Consider the following 13,568-nt stretch of genomic DNA (forward strand, 5'->3'; position numbering starts at 1 on the left):
AAACTGAGGCAGTGAGAGGTTAAATAACTTGTCCAAGTTCACAAAAGTAATATGACATCTGTGGGATTTTGAACCCAGGTCTTCCTGATTCCAAGTCCAATGTCTTATCCACTACACCACACTGCTGATACAATGACTCATTCTGCCTTCTGAAAGTGTATGATAGACCGTATTATAATGAGGTGGTGGGAGGCCTCAGAGTCAGGAAGACCTGGGCATAAGTCCTGCTTCTAAATTTTACTATGTGACCCAGGGCTAGTCACTTATGCTCTCAGTGCCCCCAGGCAATTCTCTGAGACTGAAAGTTGCAGAAATGTTCATTCATCTGCATTAGTAGATATACTTTCTTCCCTATACCTTTGAAATCCAGACTCCTTCACTACCTTATACCTTAAGATTATTTTGGGGGGGGGTAGCTAGGTGGCAGGGTCAGCTAGGTGGCACAGTGGATAGAGCACTGGCCCTGGATTCAGGAGGACCTGGGTTCAAATCCAGCTTCAGACCCTTGACACTTTCTAGCTGTGTGACCCTGGGCAAGTCACTTAACCCCAATTGCCTCACCAAAAAAAAAAAAAAAAGATTATTTTGGCAGGTTTTTTAGAGGATAAATCAGAGAGGTGAGAGAATGACAAGAGGGAGACCAGTTAGGAGGAAGAGTCCTTTTGGAATTTTGGAATAGTCCAATTAAGAGTTAATGAAGGGGGGCAGCTAGGTGGCACAGTGGATAAAGCACCGGCCCTGGATTCAGGAGTACCTGAGTTCAAATCCAGCCTCAGACACTTGACACTTACTAGCTGTGTGACCCTGGGCCAGTCACTTAGCCCCAATTGCCCCACAAAAAAAATTAATAAATAAAAAATAAAAATAAATTTTAAAAAAAGAGTTAATGAAGGGGGGCAGCTGGATGGCACAGTGGATAAAGCACCGGCCCTGGAGTCAGGAGTACCTGAGTTCAAATCCGGCCTCAGACCCTTGACACTTTCTAGCTGTGTGACCCTGGGCAAGTCATTTAACCCTCATTGCCCTGCAAAAAAAAAAAAAAAGGAGTTAATGAAGGTGGGGCAGCTAGGTGGTGCTGTGGATAGAGCACTAGCCCTGGAGTCAGGAGGACCTGAGTTCAAATCTGGCCTCAGACACTTGACATTTACTAGCTGTGTGACCCTGAGCAAGTCACTTAACCCCAATTACCTCCCAAACATTTTTTTTTTAAAGAGAGTTAAGGAAGGCTTGGATAAAGCAAAGGCCCTGGATTCAGGAAGACCTGAGTTCAAATCCAGTCTCAGACACTTGACACTAGCTGTGTGACCCTGGGCAAGTCACTTAACCCTCATTACCCTGCAAAAAAAAAAAAAGTAAATGAAGGCTAATGGCAAAACATGGTACCTACTTTGCTGGGCTATTGTGAATAAAATTCTTTGTCAAGTTTAAGGTACTACATAAAAGTTATGATGAACAGGATGCTATCAGAAAACCCTGGAAAGACCTACATGAACTGAAGCAGAGTGAAATGTACTATATACAAAGTAACAGCAATAGTGTAAGATGATCTGCTGGGAAGCACATGGTTATTTTCAGCAAGGCAATGATCCACTATAACTCTGCAGGACATCTGCAGAGAAAGAACTGATAGTATCTGAAAACAGAATGAAACGCATTTTTTTTTTGACAATTCCTTAATCTGAAGTTTTGTTTTTATCTGTTTTCTCTCACAACCTAGCTAATGTGGAGATATACTCATGTATATCTTATATTGAATTGCTTGAGTTCTTGGGGATGGAGGGTGGGAAGGGAGGGAGGAAAAGAAGTTGGAACACAAAGTTTTTAAAAAATTGATGTCAAAATTTGGTTTTACATGTAATTTGGAAAATAAAATTCTAAACAGAAAAAAAAAGCGTTAATGAAGGTGGGGATAGCTAGGTGGTGCAGTGGATAAAGCACTGGCCCTAGATTCAGGAGGACCTGAGTTCAAATCCAGACTCAGACACTTGATACTTACTAGCTCTGTGACCCTGGGCAAGTCACTTAACACTCTTTGCCCTGCCCCACCCCCAAAAAAGAGGTAATGAAGGCTGGAAGTAGAACAATGGCCCCAGGAGAACCTATTAATTTATGCTTTTTTTTTTTTTGGTGAAGCACTTGGGGTTAAGTGACTTGCCCAGGGTCACACAGCTAGTAAGTGTTAAGTGTCTGAGGCTGGCTGTGAACTCAGGTCCTCCTGAATCCAGGGCCGGTGCTCTATCCACTATGCCACCTAGCTGCTCCAAACCTATTAATTTATACCTTAATGTTTACAACTTCCTACAATTCTACCCTTAGAATTTTCAACATGGATTACCAGCTGTTGCTTTTAGATGTCTTTGGACCAATAATAACTGTTGGTAATATCCTCTATTCTTCTTCTTCATTGTTGATTTAAGGATATATGTTGCACCCCTCAACATGGCCATAGAGATCATTTGGGGGAGGGGGAGGAAAACAACTATAAATAAGGCACAGTGCTTCTCCTAAGGAGCATATTCACTTCTGGAATTTGTTGCACTTTATGATCACAGATTCTGTGTCTCTAACACTATTTGCTCCTAAACTGAAGGAGAGCTCTTCTGTTGGTCTACCTTGAGTTATTTTTTCTGAATAACTCCATATGGCTTTTTATTGTACCATTACATTTCCCCCCCACCCCATTTCTGCTTCTGTAATTGTGGAGTGTGTTTGTATGCACACACACACACACACACACACACACACACACTGACGAAATCACAACTCTATTTAATACCACCTCTGAACTCAGTACCCTAACATATATCAGTTACTGGAAGATTGAGTTCCCAGAAAGTACAACTGATAGCACTGGTAATTCTGTGAGTGGCTATCCTCACAGTAGCTCATGAACCCCAATCTGATACATCCCCCTTCCCTCCAGCAGAACTCCCTATAATAAGCAGGAAAATGCTTTCTCATTTCTCATTTCATTTTTTTTCTTGGAGTCCTACCATTGAAAAGGAACCTTATTTGTAACTCTCTATTGAGCTAATGAACATACTCCATAACAATAAAATCTCTTAAAGAAGTCTAGGGGATCAGAATCTTTGAAGAAGGGTGTCAAATATACAAATATTAATATAAATATAATATTAAGCAAAGAGTAGCATCACATGATATATAGCCAGATAAAATGCAAAAAGAAGTCTATATACATTTGTGTTTGAATTTTTGCTTAAGATCTTCAAGTTGGGGCAGCTAAGTGGTACAGTAAGATAAAGCACTGGCCCTGGATTCAGGAGAATCTGAGTTCAAATCCAGACTCAGACGCTTGACACTTACTAGCTGTGTGACCCTGGGCAAGTCACTTAACCCTCATTACTGTGCAGCAAAAAAAAAAAAAAAAAGACCTCCAAATTAACAAGAAGGAGAATTTAGTCATCTTTGGGAGGACTTGAGTTAAAGTGGTTTTTTTCCTTCTTGAGACCTGGGAACAATCAATTTTCCTTTATTTCTCCAATGAATTTGTTTCAAAACAATTCTAAAACTAGATATAATGGATGATAATGATGATGACAATGACAATAATGAGAGCTTACATTTCTATAATACCTTAAGGTTTGCAAAATGCTTTACTTGCACTCTCACTCAATCCTCATAGACCCTGAGATAGGTGTCATTATCCCCATTTTACAGATGAGAAACTCTGCTACATATAAATAGTGTTTTAACAACTGCCTTTTAGGGAAGTAATTTTACTTTTTAATAATCTTCATTCAACACAAAGAAATTATGGCTTATGAAGAGAAAATTAGGTCTAAATAAGCATAATAAAAATAATAATGGACATTTATCTAGTGTTTTAACATTTAGAAAGCACTTTATATCCATTATCTCATTTGAGCCTCAGAAGAACTCTGTGAGCTGGTGTTATAGGTCTTATTACTTCATTTTACAGATGAGGAAATTGAGATTCAGAGATCAATTGACTTGTCTATAGTCACATAATTAAGAAATGTCAGAGACAAGATCTGCACCCAAGTTTTCCTGATTCCAAGGTTAAACAGAGAACTATGGAAGGAGGTAGAAGGAGAACAGAAATAATAGGATTCTGGTCAGTCAAACAAACATTTATTAAGCATCCTACTGTATATCAGACATTAGGGAAGATAAAAGTACTGAGCCTGGAGTCAGGAAAACCTGAATTCAAATCTAGCTTCAGACACTTATTAGCTGTGTGACCCCAGACAAGTCACTTAACCCTATTTGCCTGTTTCTTCATCTGTAAAATGAGCTGGAGAAGGAAATGGTGAACTACTCCAATATCTTTGCCAAGAAAACCCCAAATGGGATCATGAAGAGTTGAATACAACTGAACAACAAATATGCTAAATGCTATTATAAGTGCTAGGGGTACAACAAAAGGCAAAACTCACAGTCTGCCTGTAAGGAGCTTCCGGTCTAATGTAAGCCGAGTAACTTTGGGCAAGCCCCTTGATGTCTTAGAGCCTCATTTTTCTCATCTATAAAATGGGAATAATAACACCTGGAGGATTATCTCACAGGGCTGTTCTGTATTATGTAATGTACAAACTTGAAAATGTTATATTTGGTATTGTTGTTTCATATTAGAGGACTTGGCTATCACCAAGCTTCAGTCTGGTATTATCATATTCATAGTAGAAACAAAAGAAATAATCTCAGTGGTTAGAAATAAGGTTTCTATTACCTTCAGTATTAAGAATAACTACTGTGGCAGCTAGGTGGCACAGTGGATAAAGCACCAGCCTTGAATTCAGGAGGACCTGAATTCAAATCGGGTCTCAGAAACTTTTCACTTACTAGCTGTGTGATCCTGGGCAAGTCACTTAACCCTCATTGCTCTGCCCAAAACAAAACCAACAAAAAAAACAAAACCAACAAAAAAAAAAGTAGTCCTCTAATGTGAAACAACAATACCAAATATAACATTTTCAAGTTTGATACATATCAAGGGGCTTGCCCAAAGTTACTCGGCTAGGAAGTATCAGAGGCAGGTTATGAATGTAGGTCTTCCTCAATAAGTCAGTGAACATTTGTTAATCAATTACCATGTGGCAGGCACTGTGCTAAGCTCTAGGGAGACAAAGAAAGGCAGAGTCTTCTTGATTCAATCTCCAGCACAAATGTAGCTCATTTGGAGTGAGAACACAGAAAGAATGGACATGTAATGGAAACACGGCACTTGCATCCAGGAACCTGTTTTAAATTTTAATAAAATGCCCATTTTCCCACCACAAGGTTGCTTTCTGGTTCTAAACCTGGGAGTAGTGGATGGGTACAAAGAAAGCCAGTGCTTTCAGCTTCCACAAGATGGCCTTAGAACACAAATTTGTATAGAAATCTATGGGATGCGGAGACATGCTGAGCATGATTCAGGTTCATGATACCTGTTCAGCAAAAATCTTTAGGTGTGGTGAAGTGAGTTCATTCACTTTATAAAGGCTTAGCCGCATTAGAACTACCCCTCTAATAAAAAACAAAAATAGTAAAGAGAAATCTTTATAAAGAAGAGATACTATACTGCAATGATTATTCAAGCCAGGGCTTGAACAACCTTTCAGTTCTGTATTGTATCAGCTTCTTATCTTCAACTAACCTGAAAAGAAAAAAAAGTCTCATAACTAATTTCTGTTTGCCATATTTATTCATCTTTAAATTTAAAAACACAGAGCACTATTGCCATAACTTTAAGTTGGAGTTTCCCAGGCTTTTACTAAGTTATTCTATTAATTTATTGAGGTCTTACTTGAACATGGCAAAGCATGAAGCTTTTTTGGGGGGTGGGGGTGAGAGATGAGGAAGACACAGTTCTAGCCCAATCAGCTTTCCCTACAGAGCTGACATACAGAGAATATTGACCCTTTACATTCATGATCTTATTTGAACTTCATAGCAGCTCTGCGGGGAATGCTACACAGCTATGATTTTAGTGCTTTAACACTTTAAGGATCTGTGACTTTTGTCCCATTGGGTCCTCCTTTCACCAAAGCAGATTGCAACCTCTTTACACTTGGCAGGTCATCTTTGAGAAGTGTTATGGGCACTAAATTCATCACCCAGCAGCCAACCTAGTAAAAACCTTCTGAACTTGGGATATTTACCAGATGTAGGTGATGGTTAGTCTCCAGGTTCATATTCAAAGTCTTTGCATCTTGGCATTTCCTGCTAGAGCTTATGCTCTCCTGGAATTGTCCCTTAAGAACCAGGGTCATGGAGGCGGCTAGGTGGCACAGTGGATAAAGCGCCGGCCCTGGATTCGGGAGTACCTGAGTTCAAGTCCGGCCTCGGACACTTGACACTTACTGGCTGTGTGACCCTGGGCAGGTCACTTAACCCCCATTGCCCCGCAAAAAACAAAAAAAACAAAACCAAAACCAAAAAAAAGAACCAGGGTCATACAAATGAAGTGGGCATAACCTCAAATTATATCATGAAGCAGTAGTCATTAACCAAAAAACCCTAACTGGTGGAAAGGAAAGAAGGAAGGAAGGAAGGAAGGAAAGAAGGAAAGAAGCAAGGAAGGAAGGAAGGACGAAGGGAGGGAGAGAGAAAAGAAAGAGAGAGAGAAAAGAGAGAGATCATTGGGACAGATTGGATAAGCAAGAAACAAAAGTAAATTTAGTAGTCCAATGTTTGATGAAGCAAAGGATATAAATTGTTGAGGGGGGTAGAGGAAGAAGAGGAAAGAATTCCCTTTCAGACAAGATATACTAGAAAAGCTAGAAAGCAATCTGACAAAAATCAGGTTTAGATCACCATCATATCCCATACAATACAATAAGCTCAAAATAGATATGGAGCCTGACTATATAAGTTCATAATCATCCTTTTTTTTTTTTTTTTTTTTGGCTGGGCAATGAGGGTTAAGTGACTTGCCCAGGGTCACACAGCTAGTAAGTGTCAAGCGTCTGAGGTCGGATTTGAACTCAGGTCCTCCTGAATCCAGGGTTGGTGCTTTATCCACTGTGCCACCTAGCTGCCCCCCATAATCATCTTTTTAAATGGAAGAGAATAAGAAGAGGTAACTATCAGTATAATTTCAATTCAGTCACGTCTGACTCTTCGTGACCCCATGTATAATATTATGTCCATGCTGTCCACTGGGACTTTCTTGGCAAAGATCCTGGAACGTTTTGCCATTTCCTTCTCCAGCTATTTTCACATAGTTGCTTGCATATTGTTTTCCCCACTGGACTGTAAGCTCCTTGAAAGTAGAAACTAGGGGCAGCTAGGTGGCACAGTGGATAGAGCACTGGCCCTGGAGTCAGGAGGACCTGAGTTCAAATCCGGCCTCAGACACTTAACACTTACTAGCTATGTGACCCTGGGCAAGTCACTTTACCCCAATTGCCTCACCAAAAAAAAAAAAAAAAAGAAGAAGAAAGAAAGTAGAAACTGTCTTTTGTCCTGGCATTATCTCAGCTCCTTTTCCATCTCTGGGTCCTAGAATGTTCCCCATTCCAGCTGCCACCATAGCTCACTCCTGGACAGCCCTATCCCTGTATTGGCAGACCTCTCTCTCTGTCTTCCTAATGTGCCCTGGGCTGGAGAAATGACTAACAGTTTTTTCTTGGCTTTCTGGCTCAGAATTCAGTCCAGCATATTTTTTAGGTTGTTGTAGAGGACGTATACTAGGAAGCTAAGGCAAAAATGCTTCCTCTCACACTGCCATCTTGACTTCATCTCCTTTCATTTACCTCAACAGAGAGGTCAGTTGGAAAACCTGGCAGCCTAACCCTTACTGGACCACTAGTATGAACTGGGTCTCACCTTGACCCCAATGGCTCTGGCATTAGCCTGATAGTCTGAGCCACTGGGTACAGAAAAGGCACTGGACCCTGCCTTTCCCTCAAGCCCCCAAACTGATGGAATGTTCCCATTCAAAGACCTGGATAGAACCTGATTCTTTAGGATCCAACAAGGTGGGAAAGAACAAGCATTTATAAAGCACCTATGTGCTTTACAGAAGAAGAATTTTTGCCCCTTTTCCTTATATATAGAGAAATGGGGAAATGTTATGGGCCTAGCACCCCAGAAGTTTTCTGGGGTACAACAAAGAACCTTCTCCTTGAGAAACAAAACCAAAGGACAGATACACCTAAAGAGATAAGTGGTACCAGATCAGGACTGAGCTAGTTCTGGGACCACCACCCTTCATTCCAGAGATCCTGGAAGGGTTTACCATTTCCTTCTCCAGCTCATTTTGTAGATAAGGAAACTGAGGCAAACAGGATGAAGTGATTTGCCTAGGGTCATGCATCTAGGAAGTGTCCGAGACCAGATTTGAACCTGGGTCTTCCTGACTCCAGGCCTGGCACTCTATCCACTGTACAACCTAGCTGCCCCTCTACACATGTAAAGCAAATTGCAAACCTTAAAATGCTACATAAATGCTAGCTATTATAAGAAATAACATTATGAGGAATTCAGAGAAATGTGGGAAGACTTGTATGAAGTTATCCAGTTAAGAAAGCCAAACCAAGGGAATATTTACTCTACCTATACGTGTAACCACATGGTGGTGCTAACAAGCCAGGCAAATGGAGCCGTCAATCACCTCTGAGCTAGTGACTTATCTGCATATCAGAAGGACTCATCCTTATCCCCTTTGTGGAGCCTGGATTTCCTTAGCAACTCACTCAGATCATGGTCTTCCTTTCAGACTCTGAAGAAACTGTGCCTTCCAGGGAAAGGTGAAAATAGCTACCTGTTTCACTTATTCTCTCTGCCTCTCGGGCTTTACTGGCTCATGTTAACAAGGGGCATCTACCTGGAAATGTCTTCTTCTCTCTTTCAAGACATTCATTAATGGGGCTTCTTAAAGTTTTTCCACTCGTGACCTTTTTTATCCGCTGAGAAACTTTTACATGACCCTGGGCATATAGATATATATAAAATAGGGGTGTCTGTGTGTGTATGTATAACATTTTACTGTTGCTGAATTTTTCAAGACCGCCACATTCACTTTTGTGACCCCATAAGTTTAAGAAGCTTTGCTCATCAAAATGCCCTAATAAACTCTCTTTTCTATTAAATGTGTAGCTCTGAATCACCCCACCCCCCATCCCAGCCAGTTGGCACTGGCATGCTACAAGTTGAGTTTATAAAACTGGAAAAAATACATTAAAATTATAAAAATTAATAATTTAAATGTCCATCCTTTCCAGGTTGTGCATAATAATCACTCACATTAAGATGCACTGACCAGTGCATTTCATAATAGGAATATTTTAAGATGTAAAGCAATAAAGTACAAACAAATCTGCAACTTACACCAGGAGCTGGCAAAGTGATAAGCAGCTTTCTCTAAGAGGAGTAAAGGATTACTCCCAGGATAGTGCCTTTCTCTTAGGGGGAACAGGAAAAGAAAGGATGACAACAACCAGGTAAATAGCTCTCTCACCACCCTGACTGTTGCAGATCTAGCCCTGATCTTCCTCCTGGTACCCAGATGCAACACAAGATTGGTCTTCTCTCCTCAGTCCCCAACCTGGGCACCTCCTGCTGCCAGCATGACTCTGCTTCTTGTTGACCAATACATTAAGCAGGTCCTCATAGCTTATCATTAGGCAGCTGTTCCGTTAAGCTCCTCTCATCACCTGCTGGTTTACAATGGCTTTCTTCCTCTTCTTCCCAAGGTCAAGATCAAGTATGAGTAACTGAACATACTATGATTCTTTACTTCCAAAGCCTAGAGCTGCAAATACAATAGAAAGAATAACAACACACATAAAAAGCAGTAGAATGAGGAAGAGCACTAATGAAAAAATCTCAGTTCTGGAGAAATGACTGTGGTAAATTGGGACTACATGTATAGAATGTGCTAGACTGAGTGTCTGTGGTCCACTGGCTTCCTCTTACATGGTTTTTTTTTATTTGTTATAAGGGAAAGTTCAATGGGGAGCAGGTTTAAGGGGAAATTACTATGACATAAAAACAAAAAGCAGAAATAATTTTTTTCTTTTATTTCCTTTTTTATGTGTGTGTGAGGAAATTGGAGTTAAGTGACTTGTCCAGGGTCACACAGCTAGTAAGTATCAAGTGTCTGGGGCCAGATTTGAACTCAGATCATCCTGAATCCAGGGCCAGTGCTCTATCCACTATGCCACCTAGCTGCCCCAGAAATAAAACTTTAAAATCAAAATCATTAGCATAATGCAAATATACTTTTTTATTGCTGTTTTGTCCTGAAATTTCACTGCTCCTGCTTCATGCAGGATAAAAACAAAAAAATTAAATGAACACTGCTCTGAAGCAGTTTACATTCTCCTAGGGAACATGTATACTGATAAGTAAATAAACTTAGTATAGTCTCTCCCTGGAGAAGCAGATTAGTGACTCACTTGTGTGGCATTTTAAAATTCTCTCTTTGGAGATGGATAGCATTTTTCATCATGGGGTTGAGAGACCTAATTTCTGGGTAATTTAATCATTTTATTAATAATGCCAGCATTTTAATAAAAGGACAAACATCTGGCTGTCTCTCTTAGATCAAAGATGATCATGGTGGGTAGGGAGGCTCACATGTTCCAAAAAATGGCAATCAACTCTGATTGGCTAATAATTAATAAGAGCATGAATTTTACAATGAGGGGCTGAGAGGGACATCATGTCACCTTTGGACAAAGTTCTATGACTTAAAATGTTTGAATCAAAGTGCCAAACATGTTTTAATTTTTGCTGTGATAAGCCAGCTCCATTTAGTGATCATTTCTTAAGTGTGTACTATGAGCCAGGCACCCAGCTAGTCTCTGAGAGAAAAAGACAAAAATGAAAGAGACCCTGCCCTCAAGAGCTAACAGTCTACTAGAAGAAAACCTGTGCACTAAGTAATTTGGGGGGGGGGGAGGCAATCAGGGTTAAGTGACTTCTTTCAAAGACGATGAAGATATTCTGCATTACTGCACCAGTATGACATACTGAATTGCTTGATCTCATAGGGAGTGTTGAGGAGGGAGGGAGGAAGAAAAATTTAGAACACAGAATTAGCTCAGGGACCCTGATCTCATTGGAGTGGGCTCATGGAGGGAATAGATTTCATACCCAATTGGGAGGAGTATTTAACCCTGCAGGAAAGCAGGAGGGGAAGAGGATAAGGAAGGAAGGGTGAAAAAAAAAAGGAGTGCAGAGTGAGGGAGAGCATAGTCAGAAGTAAAACACTTTTGAGGAGGAATAGGTAAAAAGAAGATAGAGTAAATGTCATGGGAAGGGAGTGGGATGGAGGGAAATAGTTATTATGATTGATTATAATGGCAAAATGTATGGTACCTACTTTGTTGGGCTTTTATGAAGAAAATTCTCTGTCAAACTTAAGGTACTTGCTGTCTAGGGGAGGGAGGAGGGAGGGGAGGGAGGGAGAAAAATCTGAAATTGTAAAGCTTGTATAAACAAAAGTTGAGAACTATCTTTACATGTAACGGAAAAAATAAAATACCTTATATGTAAAATTTAAAAAAAAGATGTAATTGGAAAAGATTTCAAAAAATAAATTAAAATATAATGAAAAAAAAGACTTAAGGTACTATATACAGGTTATAATGAACAGGATACTATCAGAAAAACCTGGAAAGACCTACATGAACTGAAGCAGAGTGAAATGTACTGTATACAAAATAACAGCAATAGTAGGGGATGATCTTCTGGGAAGCATGTGGTTATTTTCAGCAAGGCAATGATCCAATATAACCCTGAAGGACTTATGAAGATTGCAGCCCATCTGCAGAGAAAGAACTGATGGTATCTGAAAACAGATGGAAACACATTTAAAAAATTTTTTTTTCTTTTCCTCTTTGACAATTCCTTAATCTGAAGTTTGGGTTTTTTTTACTGTTTTCTCTCACAACTAGCGAATATGGGAATTTTTCCATGACTACTCATGTATAACTTATTTTGAATTGCTTGAGTTCTTGTGGGTGGGGGGTAGGAATGGAGGGGGGAAGAGAAATTGGAACACAAAGTGTTAAAAAAATTGATGTTAAAATTTTGTTTTTACATATATTTTGGAAAATAAAATTCTATTCAGGGTTAAGTGACTTGCCCAGGGTTACACAGCTAGAAAGTGTCTGAGGCTGAATTTGATCTCAGGTCCTTCTGTTATAGGTAAATTTTTAAAAATATATAAAGTTATAATGTGCAAGTCAACTGAGATCCAGATGAAAATTTTATATGTATAAGCCTAGGACATGAATCACTGCAAACTTGAAACTGATTTTTTTTTTTTTACAGGGCAATGAGGGTTAAATGACTTGCCCAGGGTCACACAGCTAGTAAGTGTCAAGTGTCTGAGGACAGATTTGAACTCAGGTCCTCCTGAATCCAAGGCCAGTGCTCTATTCACTGCACCACCTAGCTGCCCCTTGAAACTGATTTTTGACACAAAAGCTTCCTTTTAATTTAAAACTCAGTTTTTCTCTTCTTCCTACATTGATATCACCTTCTTATCCCACACATTCTCTACCTGCTTCTAATTTCATTGTGTAGATATTTTTTAGTGGTCAGTAAATAAAGGCCCTCCTGATAGGAAGCAGTCTGGTGCAGGAGCTAGAGAACTGGCTTGGGTGTCAGAGAATATGGACAAAAATCTCCATCTCACTCTTACTGCTTATGGCATCTTAGACAAGTACCTTGGCCTAGAGTGGCTCTGTTACCTCATACATAAAATGAGGAGATTGGACTAGCTGGTTGCTAGAATACTTTCCAGCTTTTAGATTTATGAATTTAGATTAATAACAAGGCAGCTAGGATTGCTTTATAATTAGAACACTGGATGTAGCATCAGGAAGATCTGAATTCTACTAGCTATGTGACCCTGGGCAGATCACTTGATCTCTGTCTCGGTTTCCTTATCTGTAAAATGAGGATAATAATAGCACCTATATCTCAAGGTTGCTGAGAGGATAACATGAGATGGCATTTGTAAAGTACTTTGCAAACCTATTTTTTTTATCTTAAAAGCATTTTATGGGGGGCAGCTAGGTGGCACAATGGATAAAGCACTGGCCTTGGATTCAGGAGGACCTGAGTTCAAATTTGGCCTCAGACACTTGACACATACTAGCTGTGTGACTCTGGGCAAGTCACTTAATCCTCATTGCCCCACAAAAAAAAAATGCATTTTATTATTTTCCACTTACATGTAAAGATAGTTTTTAATATTTTTTATAAGATTTTGAGTCCCAAATTTTTCCCCCTCCCCAAGACAGAAAACAATCTAATAGAGGTTATATATGTACAATCACATTAAACATATTTCTGAGAGGCAGCTAGGCGGTACAATGGATAAAGCACTGGCCCTGGATTCAGGAGTACTTGAGTTCAAATCTGGCCTCAGACACTTGACACTTACTAGCTAGCTGTGTGACCCTGGGCAAGTCACTTAACCCCAATTGCCTCACCAAAAAAAAAAAAAAAGAAAGAAACATATTTCTACATTAGTACTTTGCAAACCTTAAAGTGCTATCTTTAAATACTATCTAATATCATTATCATTACAGTCCCCAAAAGCAAAGTCTTGGCAGCTAGGTGGCTCAGTGGATAGAGTACTG

This window comes from Dromiciops gliroides, chromosome 1 (assembly GCF_019393635.1).
Source record: "Dromiciops gliroides isolate mDroGli1 chromosome 1, mDroGli1.pri, whole genome shotgun sequence".
In the NCBI taxonomy this organism is placed as follows: domain Eukaryota; kingdom Metazoa; phylum Chordata; class Mammalia; order Microbiotheria; family Microbiotheriidae; genus Dromiciops; species Dromiciops gliroides.